General features: G+C 46.6%; 2 long non-coding RNA genes and 1 pseudogene across 5 annotated transcripts in view; 1 reads left to right on the forward strand and 2 right to left on the reverse strand.

Annotated features, from left to right (window-relative positions):
• LOC102149727 (uncharacterized) overlaps window positions 1-2,622 on the reverse strand; it is a 59,706-nt gene extending 57,084 nt beyond the window's left edge. For all 4 annotated transcript variants that reach the window (XR_011430990.1, XR_011430981.1, XR_011430991.1 and 1 more), the window contains exon 1: window positions 2,485-2,622. This is a non-coding gene — a long non-coding RNA (uncharacterized lncRNA). The remainder of the gene's footprint in view (window positions 1-2,484) is intronic.
• LOC138920205 (oligosaccharyltransferase complex subunit OSTC-like) lies at window positions 1-19,123 on the forward strand (annotated as a pseudogene).
• LOC138920206 (uncharacterized) overlaps window positions 10,203-24,445 on the reverse strand; it is a 19,963-nt gene continuing 5,720 nt past the window's right edge. Inside the window, exons 3-4 of the long non-coding RNA XR_011430993.1 lie at window positions 24,128-24,170; window positions 10,203-12,133 (exon numbers count right to left, since the gene is read on the reverse strand). This is a non-coding gene — a long non-coding RNA (uncharacterized lncRNA). The remainder of the gene's footprint in view (window positions 12,134-24,127; window positions 24,171-24,445) is intronic.

The raw sequence follows: 24,445 nt of genomic DNA on the forward strand, positions 1-24,445 counted from the left end.
GCTGTCCCTCTGCATCCTCATAGGACCTACGCCAAAATCGCCACAAGAACAGCTCCAGAATTTACAGGGCCAAAGGAGGCTCTTAAATGATTTTTATTTTCTTTTTAAGAAAAATTGGAAGGCCCTGCCACCACGAACATGGAGACTTTGTACCAAGTCCCGCTTTTAGTGCCCAAATGCCCCAACCTCGGTGCACGTGCCGTCAGCCGTGACAGTGACACACTAGCAGTGACGTCTTACTTCCTCATCACCAGAGGAATAATTTATGGGGTTGTTATCGAACCTCCAAGTGTTGGCTCTGTGACTGATGAACATGGCCTCAGAGACCAGCAGCTTTCTCGGCCTACGGAGTAAATGGACACTGTATTACGGAAGGACTTGCGTCCAGCTTCCCGTTTACAAGGGGCGCTTCAGGTTTCATAATCCCGGACTGGTCCAACGCACCCAACATTCCAAGACTCAGTAGATTGCTTTCTATTTTTTGGATTCACTGGTGTCCTACCGAGTTTTTCATGGATCGAATATTCATGAGCATGAAGCTGCCGGGCTATCTGATGGCTTAGCGCGCTTTTTGAGAAGAAACCAGTAGATACTGGATTTGCTCCAGTTAATGAAGTTTTAAAGGCTGAACCATTCCTCTGATATGAAATGTGGAAAAGGGTGAAAAGCACCAGAAAAAAAAGAAGCATCTACTGAAAACACAGGAAGCGTGTTAACGCTTTGGCTAGAATGTCTTCTTGGTATCAGAGAGACAAGCTTACCGCATATTTTTTCCTGCGACCTATACTGATGTACTGACAACATTAAGTGGCATTTTCTTCTTAGTTTTTCATTTCTTAAAGGGAATATACTTCATTTCATTTCTACAACTATAATATTGAATGAAGCGATTATTTTTTACAACCCCGTGAACATTTTGGAGCTGACATTTGTGACTTTCAGAAATCAATGTAAAATCAGGAAGCAAGATCCCATAAGCTGAGAACTCTGGACCTCACACCTGCATTACCTATGGTGCTCCGCCTTCAGAGTATGTGGCAGTACACCGTATCAGGTACGTCTGTAAGACTGTTTCCTGGTCAATAAGACGTATGAAAGGAGCAGAAATAAATAACCTTTCTAATTAAAAAAAAAAGAAATTGGAGGGGTGTGGCAGGCCAGCAATACCCTTTCAGAGGGCAAGGCAGCACGGGAGCCCACAGAAATGGCAGTGAAGCGTCACCACGCGTGTGCCCACTTAACTTACAAGTAAAATTTCTGTTTTACTCAGGAAGAGGGGTGAGTTTCTGCTCTTCTGCTCTTCTTTCCCATCTGGTGTCTCGCTGCTGCCCACAAGATTATGCGCAAGGCTTCTTATCTGACCTCTCAGAGCCTCTCAACCAGCCCAGCCTACGTTTACAAGTTTATTTTCCAATACTACACCGCAAGGACTCCCAATTCTGACATGTGGTGGTCAGAGGCGCAGTCTTCAGAGCTGACACACCAGATTTCTAATCCGGGCCCCGTCCCTCCCTAAACTGTGTGACTGTGAGCAAGGGGTCAGCCTCCCTGACTCAGGTTCCACATCCTAAAAATAATAGCATTTGCCACAAATTTAATGCGGTTTTGCACATAAAGCCCTTAACACGTTGCCTGACCCAAAGTAAAAACTCACTAAATAGCAGCTGACACCAAACCAACCTCCTGGCTGTGCCATGTCCTTCACCCCAGAATCCTGCCTGCCCAGCCCCCACGGGTGCAAGCCCGCCCCATCTCCAGCTGCTCCAAGCACACACGTGTCTCCCCTGGCCTTGCCCTCCACGCCTCCCCCAGGACGCCAGGCAGCCACTCTCGCCCTGCCCACGCCGCCACCACAAGAAGTCCTGCTGGGTTCTGCATCCAGAGACCCCGGTTCAAATCCCAGCGTCTGCAGTGGTTTGCTGCCTGACTGTCCCCGGTTGCTCAACTCTCTGGACTTCCGTTCCTCTTCTCCAAAATAGGGTGAATACTCCCTCCCACTTGTGGAAAGTCAACAGGATGATATATGTGAAAGGACTTTGTAAACTCTGAAATGCCATGGAGTGTTAAAAAAAAAAAAAAAAAACTATTAACTTTTAGGGCAATAGTAATACTAAACCATAAAACTCATTTTTTTATGATCTGGTTCTGCATTTATGGTCTATAACGTTTCCGCTGGAAAATCCAGCGTACTGATTCAATTATCCAGACTGCTCCACTCCACTCGCACTGATAAGCAGAATTTCTATGGACTCCCTATTCCTCCCCCAGGCTCCCTGCTGAAATGTGAAGAAATAATTGATGTTTAATTTATGCTGCAGTTCAGACCACTCCTCACATGCAAGGGGCTTTATGGTTTACAAACCGTTCATACATCCCGGGACCTAAGGACGCCACAGTTGCCCTGAAGAGCCAACCAGAGTTCCCTGCATCCGCCCAGGTCACTGCTCCCCCTCCAAACCCGGAGGGCCCAGAACTCATGATTACCTGAAAACCTGAGCGCAGCCAGCCTCCACCGCAGAAGGCCGCACGCCCATGGAAAACGGGCATCTTTGATGCCCCGTCATGCGTAAAAAGTCAAGCCAGCGTTCTGTAACCTGAGACTAAAAGAATTGCTCCTTTTGTTTTAGTTCTTGCAAAGTGCAAATCCAGCCATTGTCCTTTCCTCTCCAGCTTACGGCCTTGAAACACACTCAGATCCCAATTTACCAACTCACGTCGCCAGTCAAGAGCTCTATGTGTCCTGGGCCACGGTGTTTCTTTCATTTCAGTCTTCTTGGCTGACATTTCATAGGCAACACCTAGCTCACCATGCTTGAACTATCCACTTTCTTTGAGGTGGGGAGGCTCTCTGGGGGAAGCAGTTTGATCTGTCAGCACAAAAAGATGATCAGCTTGTTGAGTGCCACACAGCAGAACGGCTGGCATTAGAACCCACGGTTGTTAACGTTCTGGGAGGCCTCGATGATTTCTATTTAGACAGCAGGAATCCTGCCAACGTAAGAAAGAGGATATTTAAATAGTTAAGTCTGATTGGCGGTCTTGGGAGCTGGACTGGAAGTGAGAGAAATCGTTAGTCCCACTTCTGTCCCTAGTTCATTGTGTAACCATGAGTAAGTCAGTTCTCTCTCTGAGGTTTGTTCCTTTTTTGGTTAAGTGAGAGGGTGGGATTGGACAGGTACGGCAAGTCCGTGCCACACACACTCGCCCACCCTGAGCCCCAGCAGACATCACTAATCAATCCCAACCCCCTTTCCCAGTGAGTAGGACACAATGCAGAGCTTCAGGCCAGAGCTGGCAAGTGAAGTAAATACAATCCAGTTGCCGTGCCTGAGCTAGATAATTTCTAAGCATTTTTACCAGTTTCGACGTTGTGTGATCTAGGAGGGAGAAAAGCACCAAAGCAGAAGTGGAGAAACCTGGGGCCTAGTCACCACCCACCATGGGCTTTCAGTGCCACTGAGAAGGTGACGCAGAATCTGGGCCCCTGTCTCCTCATCTGTAAAGGGAGAGTAGCAATTTTATTATTCTTGTTTTCAAGATCTTTGTGAAGATAAAAATTAAAATGAAAAACCTGTGAAAGAGCTTTCTAAACGGCAAGTCCTGTAGTAATCGTGGCCCAGTAACACTCACCAAGCACCCAGCGGTCAACTTGGGTTGATTTCTTGTCTCAGTCAATTCTCACAGCAGCCTATAAAGGTGGGTTTCTGGCAGTTTCAACCAAAGAAGATCAGATTAATGCAGAGTGTGAACTCCTCCAGAACAACATTTTGGAAGGTGAAGTGTAGCTGTTGGACTGACCTAACCGTGGTTTCGAATCCTAAGCACAGCTGAGGGTGTGATGCATGGACTTTCACCTCATGGTCCCAAGATGGCTGCTACAGCTCTGGACATCACCTTCTCACAGTGTTCCCAAAGTAAGAATTCAAGGGGGTGGAGGAGGCAGTGAGGGAGAGCTCTGGTTGAATCCTTCTCTGCTTTTATCAAGGACAGAGACTCTTTCCCCTGCTGACTTCTTTCTGACTCTTTGGGTCACCTGGTCATCCCTGAGTACAAAGGAGGCTGAGAATATGAGTACCTGGGAAGAAGGCAAGGGAGGAGGGGCTTAGGAATGGCCACGAGGTAGCCAAGCGATCCCATCAGCCATAGAAGCATTTCAGGTCTCCTTCACATATTAGTTTCACATTGCTGCTGTAACAAATTGCTGCAAACTTAGTGGTTGAAACAACATAAATTTATTATCTTACAGATCCAGAGGTCAGAAGTCCAAAATGGGTTTCAGTGGGCTGAAATCAAGGTGTCAGCAGGGCTGCTTCCTTCTGGGAGCTTTAGGGGAAAACGCGTTTGCAGGCTGCCTTCATCCTGTGACTTAAAATTGGCCCCTTACTCCATCTTCAAAGCCAGCAGCATGGCATCTTCGAATCTCTCTCTGCCTCCGCCTCCTGCCTCCATCCTCACATCTCCTTCTCTCATCTAACTTTCTGCTCCCTCTTCCAGCTTTTAAGGATGCTTGTGATTACATTGGATCCACTAGGATAATCCAGCATAATCTCCTTATCTCAAGATTATTAACTTAATCACATCTGCAAAGTCCCCTTTGCCATGTAACGTAACCTAGTCACAGGTGGACGTGGACGGCTTCGGGGGTCATCACTCAGCCTCCCACACCTCACGTGATTCCTTGCAAACCTCTTCTTCCTCAACACAGACCTACTGCTCCTGGAGGAAGGCTGAACACAAAACGAAGCTACAGACTCCCCAGAAACGCCATACATCTGCCTGCTTCAACGTCGACCGTTAGCAATCGGAAGAGCCACAGGAAGGCTAGTTCAGGCCACGTCCATCTGGGCAAGCTCTCTACCGAGTTCTTGAGAGAACATACACAAAGCAAATTTGAAAACAGAGAGACGTGCCATTCCTGGGTTGAGGGATAGTCTTTAGACTATCCAACAGCACCCCCCAGAGCCACGACGCAGGAAGAGGGAAGGAGAGCTCGCAGTTGGCCCAAGAATCAGAATACCTGGGCCAACAGCTCTCAGCTTTGTGGGCTCGGATCACGAGGTGCAGCCGCCCAGGCCCAACCTCAGAGACACAAGTGATGCAAGGCTGGACCCAGGCAGGAGAAGCTGTTTTATGTCCTAAGTGACTGTTCCACTAGAACCACTGAGTTCAGCATAGCCACAAATAACAGTCTGAAAGCCTGCTAGGCCCTGGGGGTTCAAACATAAATACGATAAAGCTCCTCCTCTCAAACAGCTTCCAGTCTGGATAGACTACAAGCTGGAAGAGACGTTGGCCACAGCTAACAACTGTGTTACGCTGGGCAAATTACTTAACCTCTCTGGGCCAGATTCCTCATCTGTAAAATGAGGATAACAGTAGTCCTTGACATATGAGGCTGTTAAGAGAGTTAAATGATACAATTTACCTAAAGCATTTAGTATGGTGTCTGGTACAAAATAAGCACACAACAAGTGTTGGGGGCATTCCTACCAAGTCCCAGGGATAGAAAATGCATGGCCCACATGCCACCACTCCCCTGTCACTCGAGGTAGACACCTCTGATTGACCTGAACGCTCTTTCCTGCTGAATCTGGACAAAGCTTGTAAATTCTTCTCAATCTAGTCCTCCTGGAGGGGTGGGCGGAAATCCAGTTTGCCTGCAAACTCCCTCTGCATTTTCATTTAAGGAAACAGACCCAGGAAGCCAAGCTCACTGGATAAGCCTATGCAGAGATGGGAGGAAGGTCCCAACCCCCGGGCCAGGCGCTCTGCCCGCGCCCTCTCTGCACTCGTCAGCTAAATCAGCTCTCATCAGTTAGGTCAGCTCCACCTCAGCCGCCCGGGCTGTACTCACAGGCTCCTTCCGCTCAGGGTTCCTGGCTATTCTTGTCCTCTCCACCTGCTGCCTCCTGGGTGTTCTGTGGCTGCAGCATGACCCAGAGTCCCTTTGTGGGCCAGACGCCCAAGGTGACATTGTAAAAACTCACACCTAGGGATGAAAACCACTCACACTAACAGAGCCCTGCACTTGCCTTTTGCTAATTGCATGGTCATGTCTGATGGCTCCTACAGTATCTCAGTATCTCAGATAGCTCCATGTCCGTCTGCCGGCGGGGGGTCATCCCCGGTGTGTAGAGAAGGAAACTGAGACTTCAAGAAGTTTAGTATCTCACCCAAAGTAAGACTATTAAGAGGGAAGGGAAGCTTCAAACCCAAGCCTGACACCAACCAGCTTTCCGTCGCGGTGTAGCTTTCAGCTTTACACATCCATAGATTCCTGAAGCAGGCCCATTAGGCTTTGCCCAGGTTTCCCTCTGTCCTGACCTTTACTAGATTACATTGAACCCATCCTGCCCACTTAAGTGTCTCCCCCATAAGACTGAGGTCCTTCAGCCACTGCTCCCTGGAACACACACACATACATACACCTTTCTCTACCTGCATGCTGCTCATCCTTCCGTTTTATGTTTATAAGTCACTCCTCCTCCAGGCAGCCTACCTAGACTCTCAGGTGTCCCTGCCATATGCACCAGTATCAATCTGTATTTCCCGTGTCTCAGAACTCATCAAACTATGCAGAATATGTTCTCTGATTACAGTACAATTAATCGAGAAGTCGCTATAATACGTGAAAATTAAGAAACACTGTAACAAATACTGCATGATCTCACGTATATGTGGAATCTAAAGTAGTCAACCTCGCAGTAACAGAGAGTAGGATGGTGGTTACCATGGGCTGGGCAGGGGCGGGGGGATGAGGAAATGCTGGTCAGAGGGTAGAAACTTTCAGTTATACGATGAATAAGTTCCGGAGACCTGGTGTACAGCACGGTGACTATAGTTAAAAAATACTGAATTCTGTGTTTGAAACTTGCCAAGAGAGTAGATGTCAAGCGTTCTCACCACACACAAAAAAACGGTAACTATGTGAAGTGATGAGTATGTTAATTAGCTGGATGGTAGTAATCATTTCACAATATACACGTATATCAAAACATCATGTTGTACACGTTAAATATATGCAACTTTTATTTGTCAATTATACCTCAATAAAGCTGGAGGGGAGGAAGAAACAGTAAATTATGCTTACTAACTACAGCTACCATTTATTGAGATTTGTGCCCGGCACTCGCTGTGCTAAGCACTTGCTGTGTGCACACGTACATAGATAGAACCTCCTCGAATGATTGCTCCAAGCCTCCTAGGTGATTATTGTCACTTTCCTCGTTTTATGGGAAGTAGTTGGGGGCTGGCAGAGAAGGAGCCTCAGAAAGGTTAAGTGATCTGAGCAAAGCTACGCAGACAGACATGTGGCAAAACCAGAATTTGGACCCAGGTCTATCTCCGGAGGCCCCCTGTGGACCACCACGCTGTACTGCCCGATGCAGCGCGACTTACACTCACAGCTTTGCACAAGAGCCAGTGGCCCCTTGAGAACTAGCTCAACCTGGAAAGTGGCTCCCCTTTCCTCCTCCTCTTACTGTGAGTTCAAATAATAGAAAAGTTACCCGACTGGGCACGGTTAAGCCATCAGAAGTCACCAATAAATAGCAAAGTATTCCCAAAAGTTGATCCAAAAGAGATCACATGTTGGAGATGGTGAAAGAAAGGAGCTTGGGGGCTTGCTCCCAGTCCCAAAACTCCAGAAGGCACTGTTGAGGCAAATAAAGTAATAGCCAGCCCCTCAGACTGTATATATACACATGCACCTCCCACCAGAACCTGAGCTCTCTGAGAAAAGAGATGGTCTTGTTCCTTGCTGTCCCTCCAGAACCGGGGACAGTGCCTGGCACAGAGAAGATGCTCAGGAAAAACCACTCTTGAGTGAAGGAATGGACTCACGTTAACCCAGAGAGTGGCGAACACGGGTGGCAGTAGAGATCACGGGTAAGCCAAAATAAAGTTCTCCAAATATGGCACAAAAATTTCTTTAATGTAAATTTAAATGGTCAAAATTACATCCACTTTTTAGTAACACATTTATCCTTTTTTCTTATATCTTCCTTAACAAAAATAATAAAAATTCTATAATATAAAATACACTGATAATTAAGGCATGATACTCTTCCTTTTACATCATCCCTAACAATAATAATAATATATAAAATATGCTAATAATTAATGCACAATATATCACGTAAAGTGATGAAAAACAGTGACAGATTGCTACTATCTTTGTGAACGGGCCAGTGATAGTCCATGGAGCGAAAGGGGACAGAGGAGCGGGTGGTAGGAAGCCGCAGCCAGGAGGACGCTCAGAGGAAGGGACTGAGAGAAGTCTTGGGACACAAGATAAAAGGAGGCTGAAGCCAGAGGGGGCGTTTCCAGGAGGGGGCGAGTCAGAGGAGACTGAGGTCGCCTCCGTGTCTCGGCTGTTGTAAATGGTGCCACAGTGACCGTCGGGTGCAAATGCCCTCAGGGATGTGTGTTTTCATATTCTTTGGATAAATGAATTTTTGGTAGAGAGCACACTGTAGTATATACAGGAGTTGAATTATGATGTTGTTTCCTTGAAACTTATATAATGTTATAACCAGTGTTACCTCAATTCTTAAAAAAAGGAAAAAAGAAGAGGTTTAGGAGGGTCATCCGGGAGGCGGGCCGGTGGGGCGTCCTCAGCAGGTCAGCTGGACGCACACACTTTGCTCCCTCACCCCACACCCCGGCCCCTCTGCTCTGCTGTCTCTGCCTCCAGGGGTCTAATTTGTGGTCTTTGATTTTTTTCCTAAATGCTCTGCCTTATTTTTAATCATGGTTATTCTGCAAAGCAATTAATCCACTCCATCTTCTCATCATGGAGATCTAATTCTAAACAAATTAACAAACTCTTAAAATAAGAACGCACAGGAACTAGGAGGAGGTCTTTGCCAAAGCCTGTTAGAGCAAAGGAGATGGCTATCTTCTGAGGCTGTGAAGCGCAGCCTCTCCTGCGCTGGACTAAACCCGCTCTTGAAGCCCCATTCAGTTCTGACAGTAGGTGACAAGGAAGAACATGCTGCAGGGGCCATAAGGTGATGCTTCGGCTGTGGTCACAGCTGTGCCCACATCCACAAGAGGGCAGTGCTGCGTGCGGTCAGAACCAAGCTCTCACGCTGGGTTCAGCAGCAGGGGCAGCAATGTCAGGTCCAGAGGAGAGAGCCGTGGGTCAACACACCCACTCCATACACACACACAAACACGCGTACACACGCGCACACACACGTCACAGGTGGGGCACGGAGGCCCAGGGAGAAGGACTTACCGACGGTCTCGTGAAAACACGTTGCACAGCCAGACCTCTTCCCCACGTCAGCAGCTCCCGTGGAGTTCCCATTCATGGAACGAGGGTCCCACCCAGGCCCAGTGACTAGAATCTCCAGGTGGGGCCCAGGCATCAGTGGCTTTTAAAGCATCCCACAGTGAAGAAGTCCTACTTGTTCTACCTCTCACACAAGGATGCAAAAGAAAGAAAAATGTGACTCTTCTACACTTTAACAGGTGTCGTGACACTAAATGGAAAAAGGGCAAGAAAATAGGCAATATTACGAGAAAATGTATATGAAACAGCATATAAGTCAAGCTCCCAGCAGAAAACAGATGTCTCACTCAAGTTGGGTAACTTGGGCGAGTTAATAAAGGAATTGCAAAAATATAGTCATGTGGAGAAACCACAAGCAACAGTGGATCGGTATCTACAGGGACATCGATGCCCAGATGAAAGCCGAGGGGGAGAGGTTAACAGACCCTGGAGACAAAGCAGAAGGGCTGCCTGCCAGGGAGCTGCAGCCCTCCCTGGAGGGAGGCGGCCGGGGGAGAAGTACCCCAAACCCACTCTCCTCCACCCTCGGAGCTCCCGCCAGAGCCTCTCTTGGGCCAAACGAACCAGAAGCTGAAAGGCAAGGAAGCCACTGAGAGAGTCCCTGGAAGTTAGTTTCCAGGGTGGAGGAGCAGGGTGGAGGGGATGGAGAGCGGATCTGGAGGCAGGAGCAATCACCCGCCATTCAAGCATCGTCCCTTCAACAGAAGCCGAAGGAGCAGGGCTGTGCAGATACCGTGAGACGTAAGACCACTCGACTTCAAGCCTCCACGGATGAGGAAGCGACATCCTTTGCTAGTCTGAATGCAATCTAGGCAAAGTCACTTCTGGGAAAACAATAATCTGGTTCAGTTGGAAAAAAGAGGAATTCTTAAACACTCTAACTTCTTTTTTTTTTTTTTTTTTTAGTATAGTAATGAGCAACTTTTCTTCGAATTGGACAACAAGAAAAGTTTCCATTAAATTACAAGGCAATAGCGTTGGTAACTTCCTGGTTGGAACTATAGGATCTCCTTTCTGAGGCTTAGAGAAAAGTAAAATCCTTATATTTAGTATACAATAACTGCCTTTTCAAAGAAGTGTCATATATTATGTCATTTTTAAGGTAGTATCCTTATTTACCACCTCACAGATGAGAAAGCTCAAATACAGAGAAGTTGAACCATTCTCAAAAGGTCAGCAACAGAGCAGGGGACAAAGGACAAGGCCCAGCCCACTGATGCCACCCCAGAACACCCAGATCCCCTGCACTGGGGGGTCTATCTGACCTGGAGGTGGGCTCAGGGGTTATGGTTAAGAACTCAGCAAAACTGAGTCCCAGCTCTAACATGACCTCGCTGGGTGACCTTGGGCCAGTCGCTTCCCTTCTTTGGGCCTCAGTTTCCCCAAACATAACATGAGAGATTTGGACTAGATTTGTAGTTTTCAAACTTCTTTAGCAGGAGAACGTTTTCAAATAAAATCTTACGTGGCAACCACCAACATCGCAGGCTCTGTAGCTCTGTTCTTGTCAAAACAGGCCTCCTTTTACCGTGCCACCAAAACCCCTGGGGCATTCAAGTGGCCTTTCAAATTCCTTGCAGGTCTGTGTGCCGTGAAATATTACTTCCACGAGACAGTAGTATAAGCATGTGGGGGGACCCCTTTCCTCCCAGATCCAAGGCCACACACTTGATCAGCAAAGTTCAACAGATTTCTTTGCTGCAGGAATTTTCAGAGCCTTTAATACACTAACATGTTTCGCCCCTTTCCAAGCTGGAGAGTTAATATGTAGTTGGGGAAACAGTCATCTAGACAAGTGTTTCTCAATCTTTTTTCCACGATCCACAGTCAGAAATACAACTTATATAATGACTCAACACACACATGCACGTGCATGCGCACACACACACACACGCGGAAACAAAAGGTTCACAAAGCAATATTTATCTTTACTGCACTCTAATACTGTCTAGTCTATTTCCTTTTGCAAATGTTTAAATTACGCATAGGAGTGCACATGAATGTGTCTGCAAGTGTCACTGGATCAGGATGCAAAATTTATTTCTCACTATAGGCTATAGTCAAAAATGTTTGAAAACTGCCATCTTGGCAACTCTCGGCTCTACAGCTCCAGCCGTGCAGGCTGCAGGCTGCTCATAGGTCTCAGAGACACAAATTAACTGATTCTTCTTAGGGCTAGAACATGGGAGCCTCTGTGCCTCTCCTCACAGCTGAGTTGGGCCAGAGAATGTGGACAGGATGGAGCGAAGAAAGCTGGCACTGCCCTTGTCTGGGAGGTCCAGGTCAGGAACAAAGACAGAGTTTGTTTCAAGGGCTGCCAATCCCGCCTCATTCACAGGCACTAAATTCATTCAGCCTCCGCCGCCCGCAGGCGTCCCCTCTCGCCCCCGGGGCCTGCCAGCACTGCTACAAGGGGTTAGTGTCAGATCTGGGCAGCTCTCCCTGCCTGATGTGACGGGCATTCAGGTCGCCTGTGAGAATCGGAAACGGAGCCGCTCTTGTCAGTTGAAAACAACATCCTTCCCCCACAGCCCCATGTGCTCCCAGCTCCACCCCCACCTTCAAGGGGACCCAGGAAGCAGACAGATCTTAGACGGGCATCCGTCGTGGGAAAGGGCGCTGGCTGGCCGGCTGCTGTGTGCACGTCCCAAGGTCATCCCTCTTCCGCTCTCCTTCCCTCAGCCAGTCTCCTCACCTCTTCCTCTGAAAGGGCTGCCTTTCCAGCGTCGGTCACCCTGGGCGACTGGACCGGGAGAGGAGGAAGGAAAGAGATGATATCCTACCTTGTACCAGGCAGCGGCGTGGGTGCCTTACATCGTAATCTTGTGGTGTCCCCTGTTTATACAGATGAGGAAAATGAGGCTTAGAGAGGTCGTCACTTAGGTCCGTCTGGTTCCTAGGTCCAAGACCTGCTAAGCCGTGGGAAGACGGAGGGAGCAAATCAAATCTGAGTGAGGCCAGGGCGGCCTCAGGCCTAGGCACAATGGCCAGCAGCTCACAGAATGAAGCCCCGAGGAATCCATGTGTGGGCAGCTGATTATAGGCACTCCGTGAGTCGTGAGCCACACTAGTGATGGGGACAACGGTGTAAGAGCACCCATTTTGCAACCACACAGACTCAGTTTTCTTTTTTCTTAATACTTTTTTTTAGAGCAGTTTTAGGTTCACAGCAAAATTGAGCAGAAAGTACAAAGTTCCCACATACCCCTGCCTCCTCAACACATCCACGCCCAGCACAGCCACAGCACACTCCACCCCTTTTATAACACCCTGCACCAGAGTGGTATATTTGTTACAATGATAAACCTAAATTGACACATGGTTATCACCCAAAGTCCGTAGTTGACATTGTTTTACTCTTTGTGTTGTACAGTCCGTGGGTTTTGACAAACATGTAATGACATGTATCCACCGTTATCGTTTCATACAGAGTAGTGTCACTGCCCTAAAAATCCTCTGAGCTGTAACCGTTCGTCCCTCCCTTCCTTTTCCTGAACCTCTGACAACCACCAGTCTTTCTACTGTCTCCATAATTGTATTAATGAAACTGAATTCATTTAAACTCTCCAAAAGCAGATATCCAGATGCAGATGTTTTCATTGGACAATTCTACCAAATGTTTAAAGGAGAATTAACATAGTTCTACACAATCTCTTCCAGAAAATGGAAGAGGAGGAAACAGCTCCCAGCTCGTTTATGAAGCTAATGTTACCCTGATACCAAAACCAGCAAAGTCATTACGAAAAAGAAAACCACAGACCAATATTTCTTATGAATACACATACAAAAATCCAAAATATTAACAAATAGAAGTCATTAACATATAAAAAGAATTATATATCATAACCAAGTAAGATTTATCCCAGGGATACAAGGCTGGTTCAATATTCAAAAATCTACCACGTTACAGGCTAAAGAAGAAAAATCTCATGATCATATCAATCAAAGAAAAAAATATTTTGACAAAATTCAACACTCATTCGTGATAAAAACTCTCAGAAAACTAGGAATAAGGGAAACTTCTCAACTTGATAAAGAGCATCTACAAAAAAAACACAGCTAACATAATACTTAATGGTGAAAGAATGAACGCGTTCTCCCTAAGACCAGAATCAAGGCAAGATGTCCAGTCTTACCACTCTTATTCAGCATCACGCTGGACGTTCCAGCCAGTGTAATAAGGCAAGAAAAGGGAATAAAAGGCACATAGATAGAAAAGGAAGAAGTAAAACTGTCCTTATTCACAAATGACACAATTGTCTATGTAGAAAATCCTAAGGAAACTAGAAAACAAAATTTTTTAACTCCTAGAACTAATGAGTGAGTTCAGAAAGATAAGATATAAGATAAATACGCAAAAAACAACTGTATTTGTATAAACTAACAAATTATAAATAAAATGCCATTTATAATCACTCAAAAAATGTATAGGTGTAAATCTAATAAAAGATGTATATGATTTATATGCTGAAAATTACAAACTGATGATAAAAGAAATCAAAGAAACTAAATGAGAGACATACAGTGTTCATGGATTGAAAGACTCAACATAGTAAAGATGTCAGTTCTTCACAAATCAATCAATACGTTTACTATGATTCTTGTCTAAATTCTTCAAGACTTTTTGTAGATACAGATAAACTTATTCTAAAACTTATATGGAAAGGCAAAGTAACTAGAAGAGCTGAGACAATTTTGAAAAAGGAGAACATGGGAGGAAACACACTACCCGCATTCGAGACTTGTTCTATAGCTACAGTGATCAAGACTGCATGGTACTGGCAGAGGGATGGACACAGATATCCATGGAACAGAACAGAGAACCCAGAAATACACCCCACAAGTACACCCAAGTGCAAAAGTCATCCAACGGAGGAAAAGTTGCCTTTTCAGCAAATGATGCTGGAGTAATTGAATACCCAAAGGAAAGGAAAAAAATGAACCTCGACTCAAGTCTCACACCTTATACAAAAATTAGCCCAAAATGGATTTCAGACTTTAACGTAAAATGTAAAGCTATAAAACTTGAGGAAAAAAATAGGAGAAAATCTTTCAGATCCATAAAGGAAAAATGGATGACATGTACTTTATCAATATTAAAAACTTTTGCTCTGTGAAAGACCCTGTGAAGAGGATGAAAAGACAACCTACAGACTGGGAGAAAATGTTTGCAAACCACATATCTGACAAAGGGCTAGAATATGTAAACATCACTCAAAATTCAACAGTTAAAAAACAAACAATCCAATTAGAAATTGGCAAAAAGATCTGCAGAGACATTTCACTGAAGGGGATGCACAGATGGTAAATAAGCATATGAAAAGATGTTTAACACTGTTGACCATTAGGGAAATGCAAATGAAAAACACAGGGAAATACTGCTACAAATCTATCCAAATGGCTAAAATAAAAAAGAGTGACAACACCAAATGCTGGTAAGGATTTGGAGAAACTGGATCACTCCTGGACTGTTGGTGATAACGTGCAATAGCACATCCATTCTGGACAACAGTTTGGCAGCTTCTTTAAAAGTTAAACATGCCGGGCCGGCCCGGTGGCACAGTGGTTAAGTTTTCACGTTCCACTTTGGCAGCCCGGGGTTTGCCGGTTCAGATCCTGGGTGTGGACATGGCACCACTTGGCAAGCCATGCTGTGGTAGGCATCCCACATATAAAGTAGAGGAAGATGGGCACGGATGCTAGCTCAGGGCTAGGCTTCCTCAGCAAAAAAGAGGCGGACTGGCAGTAGTTAGCTCAGGGCTAATCTTCCTTAAAAAAACAAAACTAAACTTAAGAAAAACAAATGATTTAAAAAAAAAATTAAAAATGCAACTACCATACAAACCAGCTATAGCATTCCTGGGCATTTATTCCACAAAAATGAAAACATATGTTCATGTAAACACCTGGACACAAATGTTTATAGCAGCTTTATTTGTAATAGACAAAATCTAGAAACAACCCAGATGTCCTTCCAGATTTTTTACAAATACCAACAAAGCCACTGTACTGACCATTCTTGTGACATGTTCTCTTGGCCCACATGGGAGCTGGGCTGACATTGCTGGGTGCCTGCCCATCACCCAGTCTCACCTTCTGAGGTGACTTTAACGAATGAGACAGATGCGATCCCTGCTGGTATAGAGCTCACGGTTTGGAGGAGAGAGGGACAAGTCGACAGGTATATGCAATTGATTGCTTCAGTAACACATTGTTGTTATAAACCTGTCACCTCATTGCCTCCCCAAACCCAAAAGGTGCCACACTCGGGACATGACTTCACCCTTTTGCACAGAGGAGCCTGGGACTGTTTTATATTTTTATGTAAAACTCATCATGGAAATTTCCAAAGGACTAGGTGATAGCCCCAGGAACTCTAATTAAATCAATCTGACTTAATTAGAAATCTGAACGCTGCTGAGGCTCTCTGATCAGTGAAGCAAGGAAGTGTGCCTGATTTAATTATTTTGCAAAAAGGCTAGCTCTTTGCTCTCTTCTTGGACCCAGTATTAGCGAGTCCAGAGAGTAAGTAAAGTTGTTAAGGGCCCAAACTCGAGTCAGATAATCCCAGCCTCCCCGCTTCTCCACAGTAAGTAAACTTTACTGAACCTCCTTAAGCCTCAATTTCCTCTCTTGTAAAAAAAGATTTCATGAAAGTACTTCCTAATAAGGCAATCATATAAGTGAAATGAAGAGATGCATATGAATGCATCCAGCACAATGCCTAGCATGTAGCAATTTCTCTATTCCATTATACAATAGTGAAACATTTGGATTCTTTCCTTAGGGTGATGCTTAGGAGTACAAGTACAAATCAAAGCGCTCAAATACTTTTAAATTTCCTGAAACGTACTGTAGAATTATTTTCTAAGACTAGCTACCAGCTGTGTGGAGAGCACTCATCTCTCCGTGTCTGTGCCAGCTCTCATTTTTTGGTAAATGTCTGTTAGCTATTTATATTTCCTCCTCAGTAGATTGTTAATTAATACCCTCTACCTCTATCATTATCAGGGTCTTAATTTTTATTGATTTGTAGGAGTTCTTTGTTTATTGAAGATACCAGTTCTATGTTGGCCGTGTAGATTGAGTGATGTGTGTGGAAGACTGAGAGCAGCTCTGCTGCTTTGTCACTGAGATGGTGAGTGACGTTTATGAGTCAATATATGTGACCTCAAGTCTTTTAATTCTGCATGGGTGGTGGGGCTCCCATTTCATTTTTTTCTTTTTAACTATCTGTATGTCATTTTCCGTCCTCCACAACCCTGAAGATACAATTTCTGTTTATTTTTCTAGGGTAGCTATAGTTTTCCTACCCGGCAGATGTGAGTACTGCCCACAGAATCCTGCTGCTTTCTTGGGACAGAATTGCCCTGGACCAAACGGGAGCACCCTCGCCAGAGAGGCTACACACCCCGACCCCCACCACCCACAGACCTCCGCCAGTAACTAATTGGCATTTCGGTACAAAAGGCCCTCCCTTACTCTGCGGTGAGACCAGCCCTGTGGCACCACTTGCACTCCAGAGGTTCCCCACAGGAGCAGACTGAAGCCACTCTCCAGGGGAGCCCACACTCTTGCTCAGCTTTTCCCCCCTGCCCCGCGCCTCTTCCCTCTCTCCCTTCTCCTGAGAGCGTTCTCCCAGTAAATCTCTTAACAAGAACCCCTGCCTCAGGCTCTGCTGCTAGCGAACCCAACCTCAGGCAGTGGCCTTTCCAAGAGCAAACATTTCTATCTGTACCTTGGTTCCCCCAGCCATTCTGGGTCACACTTCTGCATGGCCACCCTGAGCACGTAACTACTTGCTTTTCCTTAATGGTTGAGTAAACCAAACAGTGAATTCTTTTCAGCAGCTTGCCCAGGTCATCCAGTATATTGGTTAATATTTACTGAGACCCCTGAGGCAAAGTAGCCTGCATGGGAACTTGCAGCCAGTGGCAGCTGGAACTATGGCTTGGCACCGGCCATGAAGAACTGAAATCTCCCCTCCCGTACCCAGCCCGGGGGCTGGCTCCTTCTGAGCGGAAAGGGCTCAGCAGCTCCAGGAGAGAAGGCACAGAACGTGCCTCAGCCAGAGGCCTGAGAGGCTGGGACACGCTCGTGCTTTGCACAGTCATACACGGCCAGGGCTGGAGAGTACCATGGTGACTACGAAATCGCACGGATGGGGAAGCTGAGGCCCAGGAAGGTGGCATTACTTGTCCAAGGCCCAGCAGATCGGCAGCACTGCTGCTGCAGGCCATTCCGGGATGGGGAAATGGGCGTGGCCACAACCTCCCTGCCCTGGGCTCCCTGTCTCCTAATCTGGTCGCCCCTCTGCCCCCTCTTTGTTCCTCAAGCCCAGCCCGTGGTCGGTTTGCCCCAAGGAGACTCTCCTCCACCCCCTCACCAACCTCGTCCTCAGCTGACCCAGCCCATGACCTCCTCTGCTGACCGGTGGTGGGCCCTCCCTCTCACTGCCATCATCAGCCACCCCCTAACACGCACACTCAGAACAACTCGGAGAAAACCCAGGCGACCATGTGTGCACCCCCTGAGCTTTCTCTCTCACTGCAAGAGAATTTACGTCTGCAACAGATACTCCTCTTTCCTTGGCCATTTTCCTTGTTACCCATGAGCCTCTGCTCTCCCGGGCCTCAGCCCCATGGAGTACCCCCGGTGTTCAACCTGCTGTCCCATCTCTATCTCAAATACGCCCACAGATCTGCTCGAGTTCCTCCCGTCCTAAATGCAAACTGACCAACAAAATGCACTCTTGCTTAAAACACTTCACCAAGCGTCAGCGGCCCAGATGCCTGATGGGGCCTGCCCAAGTGGCCCAGCCCTAGTCCCCGTCTCCTCTCCAGCCACATCAGCTCTCACACCCCACGGAGACTTGCTCCTCTGTTCACAATGACTTGCTTGTCATTCCCTGTGCACATTAGGCTACTTCTCGCCTCACTGTCTTTGGCTCTTCAGGTCCCTCCTTCCAGAGCATCTTCTCCTTCCTGCCTTCTCTCTTGCCTCAACACTTGCTCCAGCTGCTCTTTCTTCCAGGAAGCCTTGATTGACGGCCTAAGCCCTTCCACCGCCAAGCTAAGTAGAGCTCCTCCCTGCCTGAGCATCCTGCCCTGCAGACCACCAACAACCCACTTGCTGCATTACATCAGAACTGTTTATTTCTGTGGCTGTCTCTTCCACTAAGCTGGAAGGTCCGGGCAGGCCAGGGCTGTATGGCCAGCCCCTGTCTGAATGGGGTTCCAGCACCTGGCACGTGGGAAGTTCTCAGTCCCTGGTTATTCCCCTCACCCTTCCCATTCGGTGGCTTCCAGGACCACTCTGCCTTGCCCCTGTCACCTCTGACATTGTGACAATGCTGTAGCAATACTAGTAAAACCATTACCCAATCCTGTTGCAAAGGCCTGCCACCATCACAGAAACTGCGCTCAGCCACCAGAAAGTGACGTCTGAAGAACTCGAGCCCTTTGCATTTTCTAACACCGTGAAGGAGATTCATGCAATATGAATACGTCTAAAATTTTCCCTTTTTCTCTCTTCCATTGCCCTGAGGTGTCACAGCTGCTACTGTACTGGCTTCTTCAACACTCCCCCGCACCTTCGCTCTCACTTCCTTGTCCTTCTGACCTCACAGTGGGCTAAAAGCACAAGTCTGGCCTCTGCAGGGGGCAGAGAACGACAGGAAGGTGGCATGCTTTTCCTGGGGATGGGGCAGGGCACAAACTGAGCACACCCGTTCTGTTTTATGAGTGTACCCTAATTTCCATATTTGCCTCCTGCTTGGAATGTTTCTGATGTTTTGCTACTATAAAATGTTTCAGAGAACACCTTTGGCCAGAGATGTTTGCCCACTTACTAGCTTTTTGACTTTTGACCTTGAACAAGTTCCTTATCCTCTCTGTGCCTCAGTTTCCTTAACTGTAAAATGGGGATAATAGTTACCACCTCATAGGGTTACCATGAGGATCCAAGGAGACGAAAAATGCAAAGTTCTTAGAACAGTTTTTGCCAGATGCTGGTTGTGATTGTTGCTCTGTTATTATCAAGCCCTTCTCACCGGCTGTGACATTTCTTCTGACCACCAGGCTGTTATCTTGACTTGGATATCCCACAGCATCTCAAATACGTGATAGTCAAGATTCTATTATCACCACTTCCCTCCCACGTTATCACCCACTAACTGCCTCCTTCTGGGTCCTTCCTCTCAATAAATGCCATTACCAAACTCCTGCTCTCCAGAATAATAAGACGACTAAAAGATGACTGACGGTCTCAAGTTCCTGGGGACTGAGGGAGTTCCTAGGACACAGGACTTTCAGTTTTAAAACTAGTTAAGTTCCAAGCAAACCGGGACAAGTTGGTTACCCTAATTCCTGACTCTCTCCCTCACTTCCCACATCTGTTGGCCACTAACCTCTGTAAGCTCAACCTCCCGAATCCATCCCTCCGTTCCACTGCCACCAACATGCCTTCTTCTGGAGCTTCTTGTCTCCTGCCCGTGGTTTCCTGGCACCCACTTTTGCCTCCCTCCTGTCATTTCCCCTAGGACTACTCGAGGGACCTTCCTATGTCTTCTACTAGGATTCTTCAGTGGCTCCATGTCTCCCCATGCCCTTACCGTTAATCTGACTCCTTGCCACCACTGGGGTTCTGATATATCAAAACTCCACCAATAGACCACAGATTGTAAGCAGTTTAATATTTTTTATAATTATATATTATTTATAATTACTCATTTTGCATAAAAAGTCACAAATGTTGCATTGGCCTAATACTCATAACCGTAATGTGAAGGAGAAAACCTTTTGCTCAGAATTCCTCTCAGGATGGGTAAACTACCTTTGTTGGCAAACTCCAATGATAAGTGCGTGGGTTGGGGTCGGTTTCTCTCCCTCACATGAAACAGCGGAGGAATTTACATGCTGGCCAGAGGGAGAAGAGGGAAAGAGACCAGAAAAACCGAGGAAAACAAGCTGGGAGGAGGCAGAAGGCTATGTGTCTGGGCTGTGACTGACCTGGAGTGTCTGCCCCATCTACCTTCAGTAGCGCTGCTGAGCTCTGGCATCGACGAATCAGTGTGTGTGGATTGTTTGCGGAACTCGGTGGAAGGGCTGGGCTTGGCTTCTGCATTGACTTGAGGCAGCGCAAAGCAGTGAGTGGAAGAAGGGGTCAGAGCCGGAGAGAAATCACGTGGAGGCCTTGTGATGTCCTAGGCCATGGAATTCGTGTTCAGGTCAAGGTTACCCAGACTTCCCAGGGATGGGGAGCCCCAGCTGCTTCCTAGGTTGCACAGCCCCCTTCTGAAGCACATTTTCACCTCTGCAGGTTTGGCTTCCGATGTTGCAATCCAGCCACAGCCTGGAGAGCAGAGGAGGACAGCTATCTACTTTCAGGGAGGGCCAGGCCTCAACAGTGGGACTCTCTCTGATTCTGGCAAAAGCCTGTGGGGCTGCAGCCGCCCACCTCTGAGCGCTCAGGCCTCCCCTTCACCTCGGCCTTATCGAAGTGTGTCTGTCTTGTGTGTTCACCTTCAGATCTCATCACAAGGATCCCTGTCGCTTCTCTTCCCCTCTCTCCCTTCTCTCTCTCATATTTTGAAATATTTTGTTGACCAAACTGCATTTACTCACAGTTCACCCATTTTCCCATATTTTGGCAACCAAAAGCTTATACAGTTGTCAATCAAGACTTCTGATTTGCTTGAGATAACAAAATTAGTACTGAATTGATATAATTCTAGATCAAAGCAAAGAAGCTTTGTAGTTTAATAATAGTTCGTGTTTACGGAAACCTTCCATGTGCCAGGCAGTGACCCTCTGGGGCGGCATTCTTGTTAACCTCAGTTCACAGACAAGGAAACAAAAGAGATTAGCTTGCCCAGCATCACTAGCAAGCGTGTAAGGAAGCTGAGATTCAAACTCAGGTGATCTGAAAACAGAGCCCCAGCTCTTCCATCCTGAGCCAAAGGGATAAAGCACGCACTTAAAACACAGAGTGCCCATCGTGCCTTGTGAAATACAGCAAAAACCTGGAGCCCCTCCACCACGATCTTAGTGCACCTCTGAAAGGCCTCCAGCTCTCGGTGAGGAATACTGCGATAAATGAATCCCTCTCAAGATAGCAATTACTTTCTGTTTCAAGTTTTTGAGAAGCTAGTTTTACCAATTAAATCTAGATAGTTTAAAAAATCCTTTTTTCAAAAATTGGTTCAACGTGCTTTCTTTCTTTTTAATTGAATACAATATTTAACCTTCTCTGCCCAAAAATATAACAAAGAAGCTTCATACACTAATCATTTGCATAACTCTAAATACTTCTGATCCTCACTGGTGTACTGATATCCATTTTCTCTAACTTTGAGAAGCATGTGTATACTCTTTGTGGTACTATTTTGAATTCCGTCCTTTTCATGAAATACGGTTTCAGATGTTCTCGACTGACATGACTCATGCATTTGTCTTCTGAAGTCCGATACACTATGTTCCTGCGGGGGAGCCCTCCTCTCCACCGTCCAATTTGGGGCTATAAGGCTACGTGACAAACGTGAGCTATAAATATTTTTTGCTTTTTGTTTTAACAATTGACCTTCTTTTCTTTTTAAATTACTTACTTAGGATATTTTCCCAAAAGTGGGGCTGCCAGGTCCGAGAGTAGAGAGGCATAACCAGGAAAGCATGGGTCCTGGAGTCAGGCCTGTACGGATGGCCTTCCCTACCACTGACTCTCAGCTGGCTTTAGACAAGATCCTTAATCTCGTCCTAAGCCTCATAAATCAAATAAGAATACCGTCCCCACAGGGTAGTCACAAGGATTACCAATAAAAGACATGCCCCCCAAAGCAGCCCTCCTTGAGTGGAGGCAGCTGTTGTACGTAGCACCGCTAATTTAGGGCTTTTTGCGAGTTACCATCCTACTTTCCAGCTTGCACAATAAATGGCTTAATTATTAATTAAGACAATAATTTAGATTGATCATAGTTTAATGTGTTTTCCCTTTAAGGTATTTCTTTTTAATTAGCTCCCCCAGAGACAGCACGCCTCAGCTCAACTGTCAACAGTGGAATTTATCAGCTAATAGTAAATTATGGGAGGGGAGGCTGACAACAGTATTTGGGGCTTCCCTTCACAGAAGTGCTGTTTTAGTATCTACCGTCTATCTGTCCCTGTCTCCATGCCAGGCACAAGGAGCTTTATTATTTTTCAAACAGAATCTTCACAGCCCCGTGAGTTATGATTCACATCGACCATTTTAAAGAGGAGAAAACTGAGTCACGGTGAGGTCATATCAAGTGCACTGGGCTGCACAGGTGGAAGAGGCTGAGTTCAGTTTCAGGCCAGGTCTGTGTGACTCCAGAGTTCATGTTCCCTCTTTGACACCAGGCTGCCTCCCAGGGAACTAGAAGCAGCATCTAAAAAGCGATCATTGTCAGGTGGACACCTGGGGAATACCCTGGGTTGTGCTTGGATCCCTCTAGAAGCTGCCCTTATGATTATCATTCTTGCTGGACCTCTGCGCTGGAAACCATGGTGTAATTTGACATTCTCACCTCCAAGGCAAAAATGTCAGCAAGGGCTCCCCCGTCTTTACCACAAGCCCGCCTCTGCTACTCATTGACCTTAGGCAAGTTTCTTCACCTCCTCAAGCCTCAACTTTCTAATCCATAAAGTGGGAATAATAATAGAAGGTAACTCAAAGCACTATAATTAAGAAAATTAAATGAGCTGATATATGTACAAATTCCTAGTACAATACCCAGGACATAGTAGACGCCTAATAAATGTTGCCTATTATTATAAAAGTAACATAGTGGGGCCAGCCCCATGGCCGAGTGGTTAAGTTCATGCGCTCCATCCACTTCGGCAGCCTAGGGCTTCACTGGTTCGGATCCTGGGGGCAGACACGGCACCACTCACCAAGCCATGCTGAGGCGGCGTCCCACACAGCACAGCCAGAGGCACTCACAACTAGAATATACAACTAGGTACTGGGGGGCTTTGGGGAGAAGAAGAAAAAGAAAAAAAAAAGAAGATTGGCAACAGACGTTAGCTCAGGTGCCAATTTTAAAAAATAACTAAATAACATAGTATTATTTAATGAGAAACTAACCTATTTCCAACTTAGATGTCCTTGCCCTGATCTCTTCCCCCCCTGCGTGGTCCCTATCCTATCCCCCATGGTACAAAAGCTGTTTGGAGACTATTTCTGCCTAAGGATAGAAATTTGAGAAAAAAACAAAATTAAACCAATCAGCCTACAAAAATTCCCCTTTTGCAAATGGCTGTGAGCCAGGCCTGATGGCAGTTGGCATGTCTGAACCAAGGGATGTGAAGGGCACACTTCCCTTCAGAAAAGGCCACTGCCAGGGTCAGTCTCTGGTGTGGAGTCAGAGCCCGCCTCCTCCGTGACACGGCAAGCTGGACTGGACAAGGGGCCTTTGTTACCCCAGAGGCCCCTGCAGAGGTCAGGCCCAAGTCCCCAGTGTCCACCAGCCTGGCTTTCCCACCAGGAGAGTGAGGGCAGAGCCAGGGCTGCCAGATGGGTCCCCTCTCACAGGGCTGGCCAGCCCGGCCGGGATGTAGTACGTCCACTCCCGAGCAGAGCAGGGCAGTGCTTCCCCCAGGAACCCAGAGGCAAGTAACAAAGGCAGGTCATCAGAGTGGTCATGACCAGATCCAGCGTCAAGGTGGGGAAAGAGAGCCCACCCTCCCAGGTAGAGGGAAAGCAAGGGACAAGGTCCTGAGGCAGTAAGAGGGCAGAAGGTGTCCACTGTCAGCTGGACGGCCGTGAGCTAGGGGAGAGCAGTGCCAGGTGAGGCAAGTGGGGTGGGGCACTCACCACTCGGGACCTTCTGGCTGTGTCGAGGATTTTCATTTTGATCCTAAAGTAAATGGAACATTGTAAGCAGAGGACAGACATAACCAGATTTGCATTTTTAAGCAATTCACTCAACAAATATTCTTATGTACCTGTAACAGATTAAGCAGGAGGCTAAGAAGAGTACTATGAAAATAATAATAACACCTACTGAGCACTAAGTGTAGCAGGGCAAGAAGACTCGTTACCAAACAATGATAACATCATGTGAAAAGACGATGTTTCATTAGAAAAGTTTTGTAAATGCAGTATATGGGATTCAAAGGCAGAAAAGGGTGT

This window comes from Equus caballus, chromosome 2 (assembly GCF_041296265.1).
Source record: "Equus caballus isolate H_3958 breed thoroughbred chromosome 2, TB-T2T, whole genome shotgun sequence".
Lineage (NCBI taxonomy): Eukaryota > Metazoa > Chordata > Mammalia > Perissodactyla > Equidae > Equus > Equus caballus.